The 17,696-nt window shown below is 48.6% G+C and overlaps 1 long non-coding RNA gene across 1 annotated transcript; it reads left to right on the forward strand.

The window, feature by feature from the left end:
* Positions 1-3,856: 3,856 nt before the first annotated feature.
* On the forward strand, positions 3,857-7,343 carry LOC123083231 (uncharacterized). Its single transcript, XR_006439251.1, has 2 exons — positions 3,857-4,930; positions 6,922-7,343. It is a non-coding gene; the product is annotated as an uncharacterized lncRNA (long non-coding RNA).
* Positions 7,344-17,696: the final 10,353 nt, after the last annotated feature.

A 17,696-nucleotide genomic window follows, 5' to 3' on the forward strand; every position in this document is an offset into this window, starting at 1 on the left:
GGCCTTATTCGTCGTATGTGTACATGCCGAGTTGTTTTACACGCTGGGATAGAGAAAGAGTGTTGCATGCAGCTCTGGTCCTGACACACACTGTTCACATCTCTCTCTTTTTTATTGACAAGACACTATTCACTCATGTGCGCTGCATGCAATGGAGCTCACTGCTGTCACTGCTGTCTCTGTTCTTTTTTATTACAAATGGTCTGACATGTCTGTAATCAACTGCATGTGGCTTTGTCTAACTTCACACATATCTCAAGAAACAGTACGTCAATGAATGACACAGATAAAAGGTGTTGTGTAGCTTGAGCTACAAAAACCACTCTCATAACATAGCTTGCGGAAATTTTCCTTGATTTTTCATCTTTGAAACTGGTTTGTTGACACCTAATATATGAGTGGAACGCAGAAGAAGAAATGAAGATAGTAAAGGTTCAAGCTCACCTGGATCGGTGCGGCTTGCGGTCGACAAGCGACTTCTTGAAATGGGCAGCAGCAGTAGCAGTAATTATTTTCTCCTAATACGGTTCCATGGAAAATCCCCATGAAGTTAGTTTCAATGGATGAGTTAGAAAGAAGTGAGAATAAAGTTTCAACATGTCTTACAAATTATGTGCGTGAAATATACACCAACGTATTCCAATTCAAGTGAGATCGGTTCATAAGCGGAACAGAGAGAAAGAGCATGCAAGGCAGAACTGAACACGTCGAATATGATGGAGATGTCCATCATAATGCAGCCTTCCGCTTGCTCTAGTTCTCTCTTTTTCAGCTTTGTAGAAAGTTTCCCAGCTTGCTTGTTCTGATTTATCTTCTTCGAGAAATGTTTTGTTCAAAGCTAAAAGAATAGACTGGTGGATTCTATTTTTAAGAACACGTAGAATAAAAAGGTGTACTTAGAAGAAAGGATGGTTCAAGCAAGATTTTTCTTGTTTGAAAACTAGTTTGTTCAGAGCTAAAATAGGTTGGTGGTTCAGAGCTAAAAAAATAGCTTGCTGAAATTTCCCTTGGTTCGAAAAATGGATTTTTCAGAGCCAAAATAGCAACGAAATTCAGAAGAAGAAATGAAGCCGTACTTAGCAGAAAACAATGTTCAAGCTCACCTGGATTGGTGTGGTTTGCCGTCGACGAGCCACTCGCCTTCAAATGCGCAGCAGCAGGAGGAGAGAACTCTTGGATGGGTTCGACGAAGCGAGCCTAATGACAGTCTCCTGGGAAGTGTCAAACCTCACAAACATACAGCTTGTGGGCGGAAGCACCAACCAACGATCGCTTTGTTGGCGACAACACGCAGGTGAGGTGTTGTGTACCTTAAATTAGTTTTATGTTTTCCCAAGTTGGACATGGTCGCAAAAATGAATGTGTAGAATACGGAACAGTCAAATACCAACGTCCTCAATCACAAGCTTATTGCTCCCACGAATAATTGCATATGTGTTAAATGTGGATTATGGAATCCTAAAAAATGACAATCTCATCATGGCGGCAGCCATGCAAGTAATGAACCATTACATAATTAAACTGAACTGTTCATGTGTTGCAGCTCGAAATGCAGGAAAAGGAAATAATTAGGCTGCTGCTGCAAACCAAACTGTTCTACTGAAACCTCAGCCAGTATCTTTGTATAAGTGCAGTAAGAGTAATGGTGCTGTGGTCTGGTGGTAAAACAAAGCAGAGGAACAAATGGGCAAAACTGCCAAGCTTCTGCCCACCATAGTTCACATCATGAAAAGGGAACAAATGCTTAACCAGGCAAAATAAACGCCATCGGTTTGGCGAGAAATGGTCTGCTGATAAACTTTCCTCTAGTGATCATATCTTACAATTTTGTTGCTAGCTGCTCCTTGTTGCATAACTTAAACTGCACTGTAACTTTCCAAGTTGGACAGGGTCGTGAAAACTAATAGATCAAATGCATCATCGATCACGAATATAGTACATTCAGTGAAAAAACAATTGCATGACACGATAGCCCAAAGAAGAAGTGTTGACCCTGCAATGCAAACCAATTTTATTTTTACGTGACTTTGACTTTCTGATGATGTAACTATTCTACACAATGAATAAGGCTGCCATGAAGGCTTTCCCTCAAGAAACAAGTACAGGTATTTGTTTCTCATACTCCCATTGAACCCCAAATGCTTGAAGATGTGGAGTATGGAACACTAGATGTTCTCCCTCCGTAGCAAATCGCACTTCTTCCAAAATAATCTGTTCTATATCCATCCTGAAGAACATGTGCAGCTAGGGTTTTTAATAGCAAGGAGCCTCGAGCCGACAGTCCTAAAAGGGGCATTTCATCATCATCCTGGCGACAATACAAGTAATATAGGCTTCCATAAACTGAACACCAGCAAGGATGGTGCTCTGCTGGTAGAAGAAGCAGAGGAGGCTACTCCAGTAGCGACATAAATGTGCAAAAATGTCAAGCTTGATTCCTTCCAGTGATTCTATAACAACTAGGTTGCAGTTTGAAACAATCAAAAGGCAAAACACGAACACAAAATTAAATACTTCTGACACCCTTGTTTGATGTTTTGCGGAATGCAAGTTAACCCACCCAAGCTACCAAATCCGAATCAATCATTAAACCTACATCATGGGATGCAAAGCGTGAACCATGCCGGTGGCGGCTTGTTCCGATGCGGCCCAAGGCCCTCGACCTTCTCCTCCCGGCTGTCCTTGAGGCTGAACACCCCGGCGCTACGCTGGTTGTCGGGGTAGCACAGCGACAGATCGTCGGCGGTGTAGTAGACACAGCCGGCCCTAAGCTCAGGGTGCTCCCTCGTCGACACGCACAGCGAACTGTTCACCCCAACAAACAGCGCTGCGTCGCCGATGTCGTCCGCCTCCTTCCATTGCTCTGCACCAGCGTCAAGGACCTGCACCTTGAATGTCAACCGATGTGTGATCTTATCAGACTGCTTGAGCACGACCATTAGCCGACCACCCGGCCCCATCACCAGGTACTTGCAGTGGTTGCACCAGGGCTGCCCTGGTGCTACCACAACACTGGTGAACACGCCGGTACCATCGGCGTCCTGCTCCCACACCTCCACCTCGCCGGAGTAAGTAATCGAGTAGAACCTGCCGTCGTGGTGGATGGCGTCCTCTATGCTGTCGCGCGAGGGCGGCCTCGGCCACATGGCACACTTAGTCCTGGCCTTGGCGATGCAGTGGCGCGAGGGCACCAGCCTCCACACACGGCCCTTCGCCGTGGCGAAGGCCACGGCGCCGTACCGTAAATTAGTGATAAGCATGGCAATGTCGGCTGAGTCAGAGAGGACGACCTTGCGGTAGAAGTAGCGGCGCATCGAGCCGGGGGTCATCGCGGCGAATCTGTTGGGGTACGGCGGGGGGGCCCTGATGAACGGCTTCTCCTCAAACGAGAAGATGGAGCCCCCATGCTGGGCGTCCACGCAGGGGATGGTCTCGATGGCAGGGAGCCCGCGCTGCTCGCCTGTGACCGGGTTGACGAGGCGCAGCCGGGCGAAGACGTCGGCGGTGACGAGCCACCCGCGGGATGATGAGGAGCACAGGATGAGGTGGTCGGGGCCCTGTTAGGTTAATCCAAACAAGTTTAAAGTTTAGTTTGCAAAGTGGTCATGTTAAGCAAAGAGTCCGGCTAGCAGTAGTAACTAGCCGTGAATCCAAGTAGAAGTGTACCAGGTATTTTACGCTATAGAAGTTGGAGTTGGAGTCATGTTAGGCTTGTGATCAAGTTTGCCGGTGATTAGATTAGGAGATTCCGGTTTAGGACTTGAGTCAATGTCCGTGTGATGATAGGAGTTGATGTACGAGTAGGTATAGGATGTTTGGGTCGGCCGCCGGGATATATAAGTAGAGGCAGGTGCGTGAGTTTTTTAACACAAAGAAAAGGAGAAAATAGAAATAAAGAGGAAAACAAAGGGCACGATACGAGCCCTTGGCTATCAGGTTTTCTGTGCGCGTGTGTTGGTGTGATTTGATGTGATTGATCCTGAGGGCGTATTTCCAACAATTGGTATCTAGAGAAAGGTTGAGGTCAAGCTGCGCTTGCCCCGGGGTGGCGACCCGACTAGCGCCTCGGGGCGGGCCATATAGTCGTCGGGTGGTACAACGACGAGGAGGAACGGGCGATCTAGTCGCTGGGTGGTGCAGCGACGTGAAGGGTCATGCGGTTGTTCGTTCGGCAGAGCGACAATGAGAAGGTGGCAAGGACATTGTCGTAAGCGAGGCAACAAGTGATTGTCGTTCGGCAGAACGACCTGGAGGAGGGCAAAAGGGCTGTTGTCGACAAGGTGTTGGTGATCGTTGATGGTTATGGAGGTGCCGAACTTGCGACACCGAGGAAATCATCGAGATCATCGTTGGAGGGTGCAAGGTGGAGATGGCGAAGCTGTGAGCCGTCATCAAGGTGTGCACATGAGTTCTTGTAAGGTGCGTCCAAGAGTTCGGGTGTGTGAATCTTCTGCTGCAGTTAAGATGCGTCACTGGCAGGGGAGAATTGCAAGCGTGAGCGGGCGGAAAAAGGAATTTGTGCCTTGCGTTTTCGTTCGTGGTCGTGGAGTTCCGGCGAGTTCATATACGGTGGAGGTGAGTTGCACGTATATGACGAGTTGTGTTGCCGCTGGACAGGAGGTGTCGTTCGATAAGACGTGGCATCGGCGACAATGAGAAAGATTGAAGATGTGGCGGGTGAAGAGATGTGTCTCCCCGTGTGTGAGCAAGTAGTCGTCGAGAAGATGGAGATCAACGTGAAGAGGACGCGCACCGGTTAAGTTGAGTTCCTGCATGAGGCTATGCATTTAGTCTGCATGTAGCACGCTAAGTTGTGGCAGCGTGGCTGGTAGTCCGGGTAATCGTTGGTTTCAGTTTTTCAAGTCGGCACAAAAGTATAATGGTGATGACGTGGTGGCCATCGTTGCAAGAAGAGAGAAGCTGATGTCCGGTAAGTCGCATCACCGGAGGCAATCGACGGGATAAGATGAAGAGGCGATCATCTGCGTGCCTCGTCGAGTAAAAAGTCAGATGTTTGGATTAGGGGGTGAATGTTAGGTTAATTCAAACAAGTTTAAAGTTTAGTTTGCAAAGTGGTCATGTTAAGCAAAGAGTCCGGCTAGCAGTAGTAACTAGCCGTGTATCCAAGTAGAAGTGTACCAGGTATTTTACGCTATAGAAGTTAGAGTTGGAGTCATGTTAGGCTTGTGATCAAGCTTGCCGGTGATTAGATTAGGAGATTCCGGTTTAGGACTTGAGTCAATGTCCGTGTGATGTTAGGAGTTGATGTACGAGTCGGTATAGGATGTTTGGGTCGGCCGCCGGGATATATAAGTAGCGGTTTTGCTTTTTCACATCTAGACGTGAGATAGCTATCTCACATCTAAGTTCTGAACCATTGGATCCTTATTGTCTTTAGATTCGCGCAAACCGTTCTGATTCATTCGTGTGCTGGCTCGCACCTCGCTTTCTGGGCACGGTGGGTCGGTGGCCGTGTACAACTCCTTACGAGTGTGGCGGGCCGTTGTCTATTTTGTTTTTTCACGTTATTGGCTAGCGAGCTGTTTTTTGTTTGTCCACGGCGTGTGTTTTGACACTCCAGTATATCATCCATCCAATGGAGGAACTGTTCCATCCTTCATCCACTCGCATTTCGTCACCGGCTCCCTTTTCATCCACCTAATGGAGTTGTGCGCCTTTAACTTGCAACTCGTATCATAAATTAGTTGTCTCAGTTGCAAGTTCATCCTCAACTTGCAACTACGTATGTATTTATTTTTCATCCCAGTTGCAAGTAAATTCTTGACTCGTAACTAGGCTCGTAGTTTTCGTAGTGTCTCAGTTGCAAGCCAACCTTCGACTCGCAACTAGGCTTGTGTTTTGTTTTTCATCCCAGTCGCAAGCCCACCCTTGACTCGCAATTGCGCCCATAGTTTGTTGTTGTCCTAGTTGCAAGTCCATTCTTGACTCGCAACTGGGATGTGTTTTGATTTTCATCTCAGTTGCAAGTCCACCCTTTACTCGCAATTGGGCTTGCAGTTTTTGTGTTTCATCACAGTTGCAAGTCTACCCTCGACTCGTAACTAGGCTCTTAGTTTCATAGTGTCTCAGTTGCAAGTCCACATTTGAGTCGCAACTGTATATGTTTGTTTTTCATTCCAGTTGCAAGTCCACCCTTGAGTCGCAACCGGGCCCATAGTTTTGATGTCGTCCCAATTGCAAGTCGACCACTGATTCACAACTGGACTCGTAGTTTCGTAGTTGTCCCAGTTGCAAGTCTACCTTCGACTCGCAACTGGGCTCATAGTTCTCCCCATTGCAAACCAACCCCTCAACTCGCAACTAGGCGTGCATTTTGTTTTTCATCCCAGTTGCAAGTCTAATATTTGACTCGCAACCAAAAGGCAGAAGTTTTTATTTTCGTTTGTAGACTACTGGAAGCTAGCGATCAGAGACGTACTGTGTAAGAATATAGCGATCAGCGCAAGAACAGACAAATCCTGGTAGCACTGTTCAAAGCTAGCGATCAGTTTTTCTTTATACGAAAAGCTAGAGATCAGATGTGCCGTACCAGTAAAACTAAAGTAGTGGCTTAACGTACAGGCCAGCCCACCCAGCGGACGTACGCACAAGCTGATTTGTTTGTTCTGTGCTTTGACAAACAAAATCAAACAAACAAAAAAATGATTAAGTGAGGTGGCATTGACATCATCCTTATATGTGACATTGTTAGATGTGAGATATTATCTTACATCTAGATGTAACATAGTCGGACCCAGTAAGTAGAGGCAGGTGCGTGAGTTTTGTAACACAAAGAAAAGGAGAAAATAGAAATAAAGAGAAAAACAAAGGGCACGATACGAGCCCTTGGCTATCAGTTTTTTTGTGCGCGTGTGTTCATGTGATTTGATGTGATTGATCCTGAGGGTGTGTTTCCAACAGGCCCGGGGCGCGCACGACGGCGGAGCGGCGGTCCGCGAGCAAGAAGAGCGTGGCGGTAGGCGTCGCTAGGGAGGACGAGGCACGGCGCCTCCGGCATGTGGAAGGCGGCGGCGAAGGCGAGGCGGTCGATGAGGCACAGGCGAGCTTGGATGTTGGCTAGCATGTCCGGCGGGAGGCCGGAGACGCCTGCTGCGGCGGCGGCGGCGTCTGCTCGATTCCGTAGCATTGGATTGGGGATTGGAGGGTGGTCTGCGTGGTCCGATCGGGAATCAACGGTTCAAAAATTGAGTAGCAGCCTACGTACCCTAGTCCGTTTTCTGCTGTGCCCGTCCCTGTTCTTTTGGATCTCAACGGTTGCTAGGCCTGCGTGCCACTTGTATAGCGCAATCCTTTTTTTTATGGTAATATGTGTCTCATATATATCATAAGGTTCTTAGTTACATATCGACCTCACAAAACTGAAAAGACAGCAGAATGCTAGCCTTTGCACATAGGAACACCAGCCGAGAAGTAAAATTACAAACAAGACTGAAGAATCCTCTGAGCTTGACACCAACATTCGTCACCCGCCTCTGGCACCACCATGACAGACACCAAAGGAGAAAATGACGGAGCACCTCCATACTCGAGCTCGACGCGGCTTCATCGTTGATATGCAGCTTCGCGGACCTCCAAGGTGGCTCGTCAATAAAGGCGAAGCCATTGCCGTTGAATGAATCAGACCGGGGAACACCCCGGACACGTCATCAAACTCCAGATCTGGCACCCCCGCCCAACTAAGACGCTGGAGGAGGAAACCATATCTACCTGCCACGAACCACGAACCCAGATCCACCATCTGCCAGATGTCATCGATGCAGATCACAATCTGCATCCGCTCTTGGACTACCTCCCAAACTCCACGCCGGCGCTGGAGCAAACGCCGTCGCAACGGCGGAGACTGAGGACACAGGTCGACTATGAGGATGTCGCCGCCGCTACACCATCCTTGCTTGAACAGTCTGATTTCCAAATTCACACCACAAACGGATCACTTTATTGTGGAAGGATCTGAAGATTTATTAGTCGGCGCTCCATCGCCACCGCCAAAGCCATGATGATAAACAACCCAAAATCCTAAGAAACTAACGCCTAAAATAATCCACACGCGTGGATTTGGCGACCCCCCACCCCGATGACCAAGATCGTCAGCATAGGGGAGCCGCCGGAGAACAGCGACGGAGAAAGGCGCCCTGGCGGCAGGAGGCGAGATCACCTTTGTTAAGAAAGAAAGCGACCCCAGTACAAAGTTAACCTTATAGGGCAATCCGTTGGACCTCGCTATATGTACCTGTTGTAAGGTGTAACCCGGACACCAATACACTCTGGAATTATATCCACTCTAGCTTGGTATAAGACCGCCATGGCTGCCCACGGACGTGGATTTTTAGAGCCTGGATTTATAGACACCTCTTATCTCTACCCTTTAATATACACCCTCCATTTCAAATTACTCATCGTGGTCGACGAGTAATTTGAAACGGAGGGAGTAGCTTTGAGATCCACACTAGACAACTAAACTTACTATATGAAATTTTCTTTTTTATTATTCTTCAAAATAAATTAAATATGAACTTGAAACTTTGCGAGATAGCAAAACATTATTACTACAATGTGAGAAAAAACATATAATTTTTTTTGACCGACATAAATATACAAAATGAGATTTTTTTTCTTCAAAAATGTTGTTTTAGTATTTATGATGCATGAAAAAATCTGAAAGTTTTTCCCACGTTCTAGTTAGAATGTTTTGTTGTGCTGCAAAATTGAAAATTCATATGTCGTTTTATGTGGAAGAAACAAAAATGACAAAAGTCCTTGCACGAATAACGTTGTAGAGATGGATGGCTAGATAAGGAGGTGCACCTAAGGCTAAGCTCCACAACATATTTTCCCCTCCCCGGCCATGTCCTCGGCTTCCTCCGCCGCTGCCTCTCAGCATTCCATCTCTGGCCTTTCTCCGGCTCTTCCTCGGCCCTCTCTAGCGGCTCCCTCCCGGCGTCCCTCAACGCCCACTCCGCCCGTCTGTTCTCCAGCTCCAACCCGCCAACCATTGTCGCCACCCCACCAGCTTCTTGCTATGGCAATCTCTTCAACGATCTTATCACCAATCACATAAAGTTTAAACTTTATCCTGCCTAGCACAACTATCAAAAGTGGCGTGCCTTCTTCCTCTTCGTCCTCCTCAAATACAATGCCCCCCATCATGTTCAGCAGAAGCCGCAAGTGATGAGGTCACCTATTACAGGTAGTGTCAAGGGCCCATTATTTGGGGCCCACCTGGGGCCCCACACCATCATTGCTAGGTCTCCGAACCGTACTAGTATCCGGATGCGTATATCAGGACATTCACTCGGACACCTCGATGACACTCTGACGACCACCCATCACTCAACTGGACCACCACCACTTGGACTAGAGAGATGTAGGGACGACGTGGGAGCTACAACGGCCGAGGAATCCTAAGTTGCCCTTAAAGTGGAGTCAAGTCTACCGTTACATGTAACTGTTGTAGTTGAGACTCTTTACACCTGTAACTACTGTAATTAATAGCATTGAGTGCCCTGGCGACATGGCGAGCGTGGAGCTGCGGCGCACTCTATATAAGCTACACTCCATCTCCTGAGCCGGGATGAAGCAACTGTTGTAACCATACCCATCAAGAAAAACAAAACCTCGGGGCACGAGACGTAGGGCTGCTACCTCCATCGAGAGGGGCATGAACTAGTTAAACAACGAGTGTTACACCTGCACCGTAGCTAGGCTCTGTCCCTCTTTCATACCCCTAGTACTTAATGTCAATAGGTAACCCCGAAAGTTGGCGCCCACCGTGGGTATAGGCATCTAGCAATGTTTCACGGCTTAGGTGGATTCCTCATCGTCATGTTAGTCGGCGGTGAAATCCGTTTCGGGACGCTTAGCTTCATCACCGACGACTCAGCGTGGATTCGCAAGGCCCCGCTGGACGTGGAGGCGCCACCCATTCGCAACGCAGCGCATTTTTGTGCTTATTTGTATGGAGTCCTTCTCTGGCAGCCGTCGGCCCCGTACCGAGTGGCCGCTCACCTTCCTACCGCGCGCGGACGCAAGCACTCCAGACACTCATGGCTGTAGCGCTGGATCAAGCACTCCAGACCCTTCAGGCCGCAGCAGAGCATGTGGCAGCTCTCGAATCCGATGAGCCCGCCCTCGACCTCTCCGACGAGTTACTTGACGATTCCTCCAAGGAGTCCAAGTGTGAAAGCGTCGAATGGACCACTGAAGTTCATATGGCGGACAACTCCGAGCATCATGGGCCCCCGGGGTACGGCCCCCGGGAGGTCGTGTGGGCACATCATGCAAGAACAGCCGTGGTGAGGATGATCACACCCCCGCCAACGAGCCGTACGGCCCGCAAACTCTTACCCGGGGGCAGCGCGAGGAGCTTCGTCGCCGAAACGAGCAGTTCTTAAACACCCTCATTACTGGGAAAACTCCTGAGGCCCTGGCCATGGAGTCGACGCGCCTAGCCACTTTGGCCGAGCGCGACCATATCAAGCGGCTTCGAAAGGAGCTGGATGATCGCGCGCGCCACCAGCCCAACTCGGCTTTTCTCAAGTGACCATCCCCGGAAGTATTAGGTCCTCAGTATTCCACTACAAAATTTGGCGGCTGCTACCCGGATCGCGGATTGCTGGAGAAAGGATTCGGCAGATCTAGGTGCTCCTAAAGATGGCGCTATCGCAGAATGTAGCGGTGTCCTAGTCCAGGGATTGCATCCACAACGCATTGGTATGAGCAGAGACCGCTCAGTCGGCTCACAGCCCACTCGGCACTGAAAAGGCGCCGAGCCACGTCCTCTTCAAGAGATCACTACGAAGATTGGAGGCGTGATCAGGTTGTGTCGCCCCAACGACATGACGATTACGATCATGTTCTGTTGCCCCCTTCGCGAGACGGTGCGTACGGGCGCCAGCCCTATGACGATAGACAAATGCATGGCGGAGACTGGAGGCAAAGTCCTCCTCGTCACACGAGGGATGCTCGAGACCGGTAGTACAACGCGAGATCCGTTCTTGCTTAGAACCTGGTTGATAGGGGCTGGGCTTTGCGCAAAGGCCTAGATGCCGACATGTCGAGTGGTTCAGCACCCTCAGGACCCGAGCATTTCAGCCGGTACATTGGGGCAGCAAAGATTCCCAACAACTTCAGGTTGGCCACGGGGATCAGTAGGTCCACCAACGAGTCCAAGCCAGAAATCTGGTTAGAGGATTACCAAGTCACCGTCTAGATCGACGGCTGCAACGACAACATGACTATGAAGCATATATTGTTGATGCTCAAAGGCTCCGCCCGGGCCTGTCTCACTCAGCTCCCGTCAGGAAGCATATTCTGTTGGGAAGACTTGGCGCGAGTTTTCGCCAAGACCTTTGAAGGTACATACAAGCGATCGTGTGGTTTTCCCGAGTTGCAGCATTGTATGCAGAGGAAAAATAAGACTCTCTGAGAATACATTCAATGGTGGACCACCCTGCGCAACACAGTGGAGAACATCACCGAAGACCAAGCGATCTGCGCTTTCAAGGTCGAGGTCATATACCGAGAGCTGAACATGAAGTTCGGCCATACTGAGACCCCGACTCTCATTCGGGCTATGGAGATAGCCAATAGGTACGCCAAGGACGAGGAGGAAGACAGACTGAGAAGAGGCAAGAGCCGAGAGGTCGATGCTAATCAGTCAAATAACAACAAGGGCAAGGAGCACAAGCGGAAAGCTGAAGCCACAGCGAATGTTGAGGCTGCGGCTTTGGCCGGCCAAGGCAAAAGCAAGGGCTCATAGAAGCAGAAGAAGGACTGGAAAGGGAAGAAACAAGTCATCCAGAAGGGTGACATCCTTGATCAACCCTGCCAAATCCACACAAAGAGAGATGGGGAGAGCAATTTGATTTTACACAAGCATACCACTCAGGAGTGTCACCTCATAAAACAAGAGTTGCGGGCAAGATCCCTCCAGCGACAAGGATGAGGACGATGACGATGATGGAAAAAGGGTAATTCCGGGTATCCCAACGTCGAAAAGGTCTTGATGATCTTTGCCGACGTCGAAAGCAAGAGCCTCCTCAATGTCATAAACCAAGTGGTCAACATGGTAGTTCCAACTGTCAGTAAATACCTCAATCGGGTGAAGCGCCCGTAACCTTCGATAAATTGAATCACCTGGCCCATATGCCGACTCCTGGCCGCGGGCTTTGGTGGTTGACCCGGCTGTTGGAGAGGTCGGACTATGCAAATTCCTCATGGATAACGGTAGCGGGCTCAATATCATCTACGCCGACACATTGGAGGCGATGGGCATTTCGATGTCCCAACTCAGCAAGAGCAGTATGCAGTTCCATGGGGTAATCCCTCGGAAGAAGGCCAAGTCACTCGGGCAAATTGCCCTTGACGTTGTATTCGGCAAACAACGGAATTTCAGGACGGAGCAGTTACACATGTTTCATGGCCCATCCATGTTGACTACTAGAGAAAAGCTTATACATGGAGGCTTATCAATAGCGTGTGTTACAATGAGGCGCTACAGATACTTAGCAGTAACGCGTTCTAAAGTCAAGCTCTACAAGCAGGGCGTTAGCAGTAGCGTGTTCTATGTTTGGCCGAATCCCGCGCTACTACTAAGCCCATCTGAGTCTCTAAGTCTCCCTCCTCACTCTCCATCTCCACTCTCTCACCCATACCTCTTCGGCCCACCCCCGCACTGCGCCGGCCGCCCTCCCCACGTGCGGCTGCCCTCCCCCATGCTGGCCCTCCTTCGCACTCTGGCCGCATGTCCCGACGCCGGCCCTCCCACACGCGAGGCCACCCTCCCCTGCACCTGCCCTCTCCATCCCCTTCTCGGCCTTAGGCTGCCTACCGTGAGTACCTCCTTCTCCTCCCAATTAACCCAAAAGCTAGGTATCTCTGAATGTGTTGAATGAATTAGCAAATGCCATATGTTCAGATTTTTTACTAATTTTGTTCATACATATATCACTAGTAGAAAAGGGGGCAATGGTCTAGGCCGGGTCAGCCCATTAGTCCCGGTTCAATCTAGAACCGGGACCAATGGGGGCATTGGACCCGGTTCGTGAGCCCCGGGGGCCGGCCGGGCCACGTGGGCCATTGGTCCCAGTTCGTCTGGACCTTTTGGTCCCGGTTGGTGGGACAAACCGGGACCAATGTGCCTTGGTCCTGGCCCACCACCATTGGTCGCGGTTGGTGGCCTGAACCGGGACCAAATACTTTCCTTTATTCCCGGTCAAGCCACGAACCGGGACTAATTAATTGCCTATATATACCCCTCGCCCATGAGCAGAGCACTCTACTGCTCTGTTTTTCGTGGCCGGCGAGGAGAGAGCTTTGTGGTGCTCTAGCTCACCTCCTATGCACACGAGGTGTTCGATGGAATGCCCGAGCCACACTACTTAAGCTTTCTCTTCTCCAACCTCGACCTCCAAGCTCAATTTTCCTCAATATTTGTCTAGGTTTAGCGGTCTGTCACGTCCCGTCCCCGTCTTCACCGCCGTCGATCGCCCGCGCCGATCTCGTCGCCGGCACCACCGTGGTGAGCCTCTTGTTCTTATCTTCTTTCTGAAAGGGAAAAAAATTCTTACTTGTATGTTTATATAGATACTTGTGTAATTTTCTTACTTTTATTATTGCATCTTATATTGTGCGATGGTTTTGGTATCCGCCCCCGTCGGCCCTTGTCCTGTCTATGATTCGGATGTGGTATATATATTATCTTTTCATAACTATTGGTTCATCTATTGTTTATGACAATTATGCCGACCAACATGACATAGATTTTATTTATATAGGAGGTTGTTGAACCGGAAATTCCAACCGACCCTATTGTCGAGAGGTTAAATTTAGTTGAAGAAGAAAACAATTTCTTGAAGGAAAAAATTAGAAAAATTGAGGAGGAGAAGATGATATTGGAGTTGCATGTTGCGGATGTCGTGGATGATCACAAGATCAAGATGGATGCAATGCGCTTGAAGATTAGAAAGATTAGAAAATATGCCATTCATACCGAGGCTTGGTATCATTATGCTGTTGGATCAGTTGTTACATTGGTTGCGATTATGATCGCATTTGTTTTCGCATTGAAATGTTTTACATAGTTTGAATGTATGGTTTAATTAATTTAGATGCTCTGCAGAGCTTTATGTTGTTAGATGAGAACTATGTATGTACTTTGGTTTTAATGTGATGATGAACTTCTATTAATTTGGTCACTTAATTATCTATTCATGATGTTCTGTAATGATTTTTGACACACTTAATTATATATAATGCACGCAGATGAACCGGCAATGGATGTACGGTTCAAGACACACCTCCGAGTACATTAAGGGCGTGCATGAATTTCTCGAAGTGGCTGAGGCAAACAAGCAGAATGGTTTTATGTGTTGTCCATGCCCTATATGTGGGAATACGAAGTCTTACTCTGACCGGAAAATCCTTCACACCCACCTGCTTTACAAGGGTTTCATGCCACACTATAATGTTTGGACGAGGCACGGAGAAATAGGGGTTACGATGGAAGATGGCGAAGAAGGAAAGTACGATGACAACTATGTGCCCCCTGAATACGGTGATGCTACTGAAGATCAAGAGGAATCAGACGATGTGCACGATGATGCTGCAATAGGCGAAGCTGCTGAAGATAAAGAGGAACCAGACGATGTGCCCAATGATGATGATCTCCGCCGGGTCATTGTCGATGCAAGGATGCAATGCGAAAGTCAAAAGGAAAAGCTGAAGTTCGATCGCATGTTAGAGGACCACAAAAAAGGGTTGTACCCCAATTGCGAAGATGGCAACACAAAGCTCGGTACCGTACTGGAATTGCTGTAGTGGAAGGTAGAGAATGTTGTGCCTGACAAAGGATTTGAGAAGCTACTGAAAATATTGAAGAAGAAGCTTCCAAAGGATAATGAATTGCCCGACAGTACATACGCAGCAAAGAAGGTCGTATGACCTCTAGGATTGGAGGTGCAGAAGATACATGCATGCCCTAATGACTGCATCCTTTACCGCGGTGCGTACAAGGATCTGAACGCATGCCCGGTATGCGGTGCATTACGGTATAAGATCAGACGATATGACCCTGGTGATGTTGACGGCGAGCCCCCCAGGAAGAGGGTTCCTGCAAAGGTGATGTGGTATGCTCCTATAATACCACGGTTGAAACGTCTGTTCAGAAACGGAGAGCATGCCAAGTTGATGCGATGGCACAGTGAGGACCGTAAGAAAGACGGGAAGTTGAGAGCACCCGCTGACTGGTCGCAGTGGAGAAAAATCGAGAGAAAGTACTGGGATGAGTTTGCAAGTGACCCAAGGAACGTATGGTTTGCTTTAAGTGCGGATGGCATTAATCCTTTCTGGGAGGAGAGCAGCAATCACAGCACCTGGCCCGTGACTCTATGTATGTATAACCTTCTGCCTTGGATGTGCATGAAGCAGAAGTTCATTATGATGCCCGTTCTCATCCAAGGCCCTAAGCAACCCGTCAACGACATTGATGTGTACCTAAGGCCATTAGTTGAAGAACTTTAACAACTGTGGAATGGAAACGGTGTACATACGTGGGATGAGCACAAACAGGAGGAATTTCACCTAAAGGCGTTGCTGTTCGTGACCATCAACGATTGGCCCGCTCTCAGTAACCTTTCAGGACAGGCAAACAAGGGATACCACGCTTGCACGCACTGTTTACTTGACACCGATAGTATATACCTGGGAAGCTGCAGGAAGAATGTGTACCTGGGCCATCTTTGATTTCTTCCGACCGACCATCAATGTCGAAAGAAAGGCAAGCATTTCAAAGGCGAGGCAGAGCACCGGAGGAAGCCCGCCATGCGTACCGGTGATCACGTACTTGATATGGTCAATGTAATCTTTGGAAAGGGTCCCGGCGGACTAGCTGTTCCGAGTGACGCTGGGGAACACGCACCCATGTGGAAGAAGAAATGTATATTTTGGGACCTACCCTACTGGAAAGACCTAGAGGTCCGCTCTTCAATCGACGTGATGCACGTGACGAAAAACCTTTGCGTGAACCTGCTAGGCTGCTTGGGCGTGTATGGGAAGACAAAAGATACAGCTGAGGCATGGGAGGACCTACAACGTTTGCACGAAAAAGACGGCATGCCTCCAAAGCAGTATGAAGGTCCTGCCAGCTATGCTCTTACCAAAGAAGAGAAGGAAATCTTCTTTGAATGCCTGCTTAGTATGAAGGTCCCGACTGGCTTCTCGTCGAATATAAAAGGAATAATAAATATGTCAGAGAAAAAGTTTCAGAACCTAAAGTCTCATGACTGCCACGTGATTATGACGCAACTGCTTCCGGTTGCATTGAGGGGGCTTCTATCGGAAAACGTCCGATTAGCCATTGTGAAGCTATGTGCATTCCTCAAGGCAATCTCTCAGAAGGTGATCGATCCAGAAATCATACCGAGGCTAAGGAGTGATGTGGTGCAATGTCTTGTTAGTTTCGAGCTGGTGTTCCCACCATCCTTCTTCAATATCATGATGCACGTCCTTAGTTCATCTAGTTGACGAGATTGTCATTCTGGGCCCCGTATTTCTACACAATATGTACCCCTTTGAGAGGTTCATGGGAGTCCTAAAGAAATATGTCCGTAACTGCGCTAGGCCAGAAGGAAGCTTCTCCATGGGCCATCAAACAGAGGATGTCATCGGGTTTTGTGTTGACTTCATTCCTGGCCTTAAGAAGATAGGTCTCCCTCAATCGCGGTATGAGGGGAGACTGACTAGAAAATGCATGCTTGGAAGGGACTCAATAATATGCAGGGACGTATATTCTTGGTCTCAAGCACGCTACACAGTTCTACAGAACTCTACCTTGGTGACCCCGTATGTCGATGAACACAAGAACAGTCTGCGCTCCAAACACTCGGAGCAGTGCAACGACTGGATTACATGTGAACACATCAGGACTTTCAGCAGTTGGTTGGAAGCACGTCTCAGAGGTGACAACACTGTTTGTGATGAGTTGTACTTGTTGTCTAGGGGACCATCTTCGACTGTTACGATTTGGAAAGGATATGAGATAAATGGGAATAGATTTTACACGATTGACCAAGATCAAAAGAGCACCAACCAAAACAGCGGTGTCCGCTTTGATGCAACAACCGAGAGGGGAAAGGACACATATTATGGTTACATAGTGGACATATGGGAACTTGACTACGAACATGATTTTAAGGTCCCTTTGTTTAAGTACAGATGGGTCAATCTGTCAGGAGGCGGGGCACAGGTAGACCCACAGTACGGAATGACAACAGTGGATCTAAAAAATCTTGGGTACACTGACGAACCGTTCGTCCTAGCCAATGATGTGGCACAGGTTATCTATGTGAAGGACATGTGTACCAGACCGAGAAAAAGAAAAGATAAGGAAGCGAATACATCATAGATGAGCCAAAGCGCCACATAGTTCTTTCAGGAAAAAGGGACATCGTGGGAGTGGAGGGTGTTGGTGTCAAAACCGACGGATCTCGGGTAGGGGGTCCCGAACTGTGCGTCTAGGCGGATGGTAACAGGAGACAAGGGACACGATGTTTTACCCAGGTTCGGGCCCTCTTGATGGAGGTAAAACCCTACGTCCTGCTTGATTAATATTGATGATGTGTGTTACAAGAGTGGATCTACCACGAGATCAAGGAGGCTAAACCCTAGAAGCTAGCCTA

This window comes from Triticum aestivum, chromosome 4A (assembly GCF_018294505.1).
Source record: "Triticum aestivum cultivar Chinese Spring chromosome 4A, IWGSC CS RefSeq v2.1, whole genome shotgun sequence".
NCBI lineage: Eukaryota > Viridiplantae > Streptophyta > Magnoliopsida > Poales > Poaceae > Triticum > Triticum aestivum.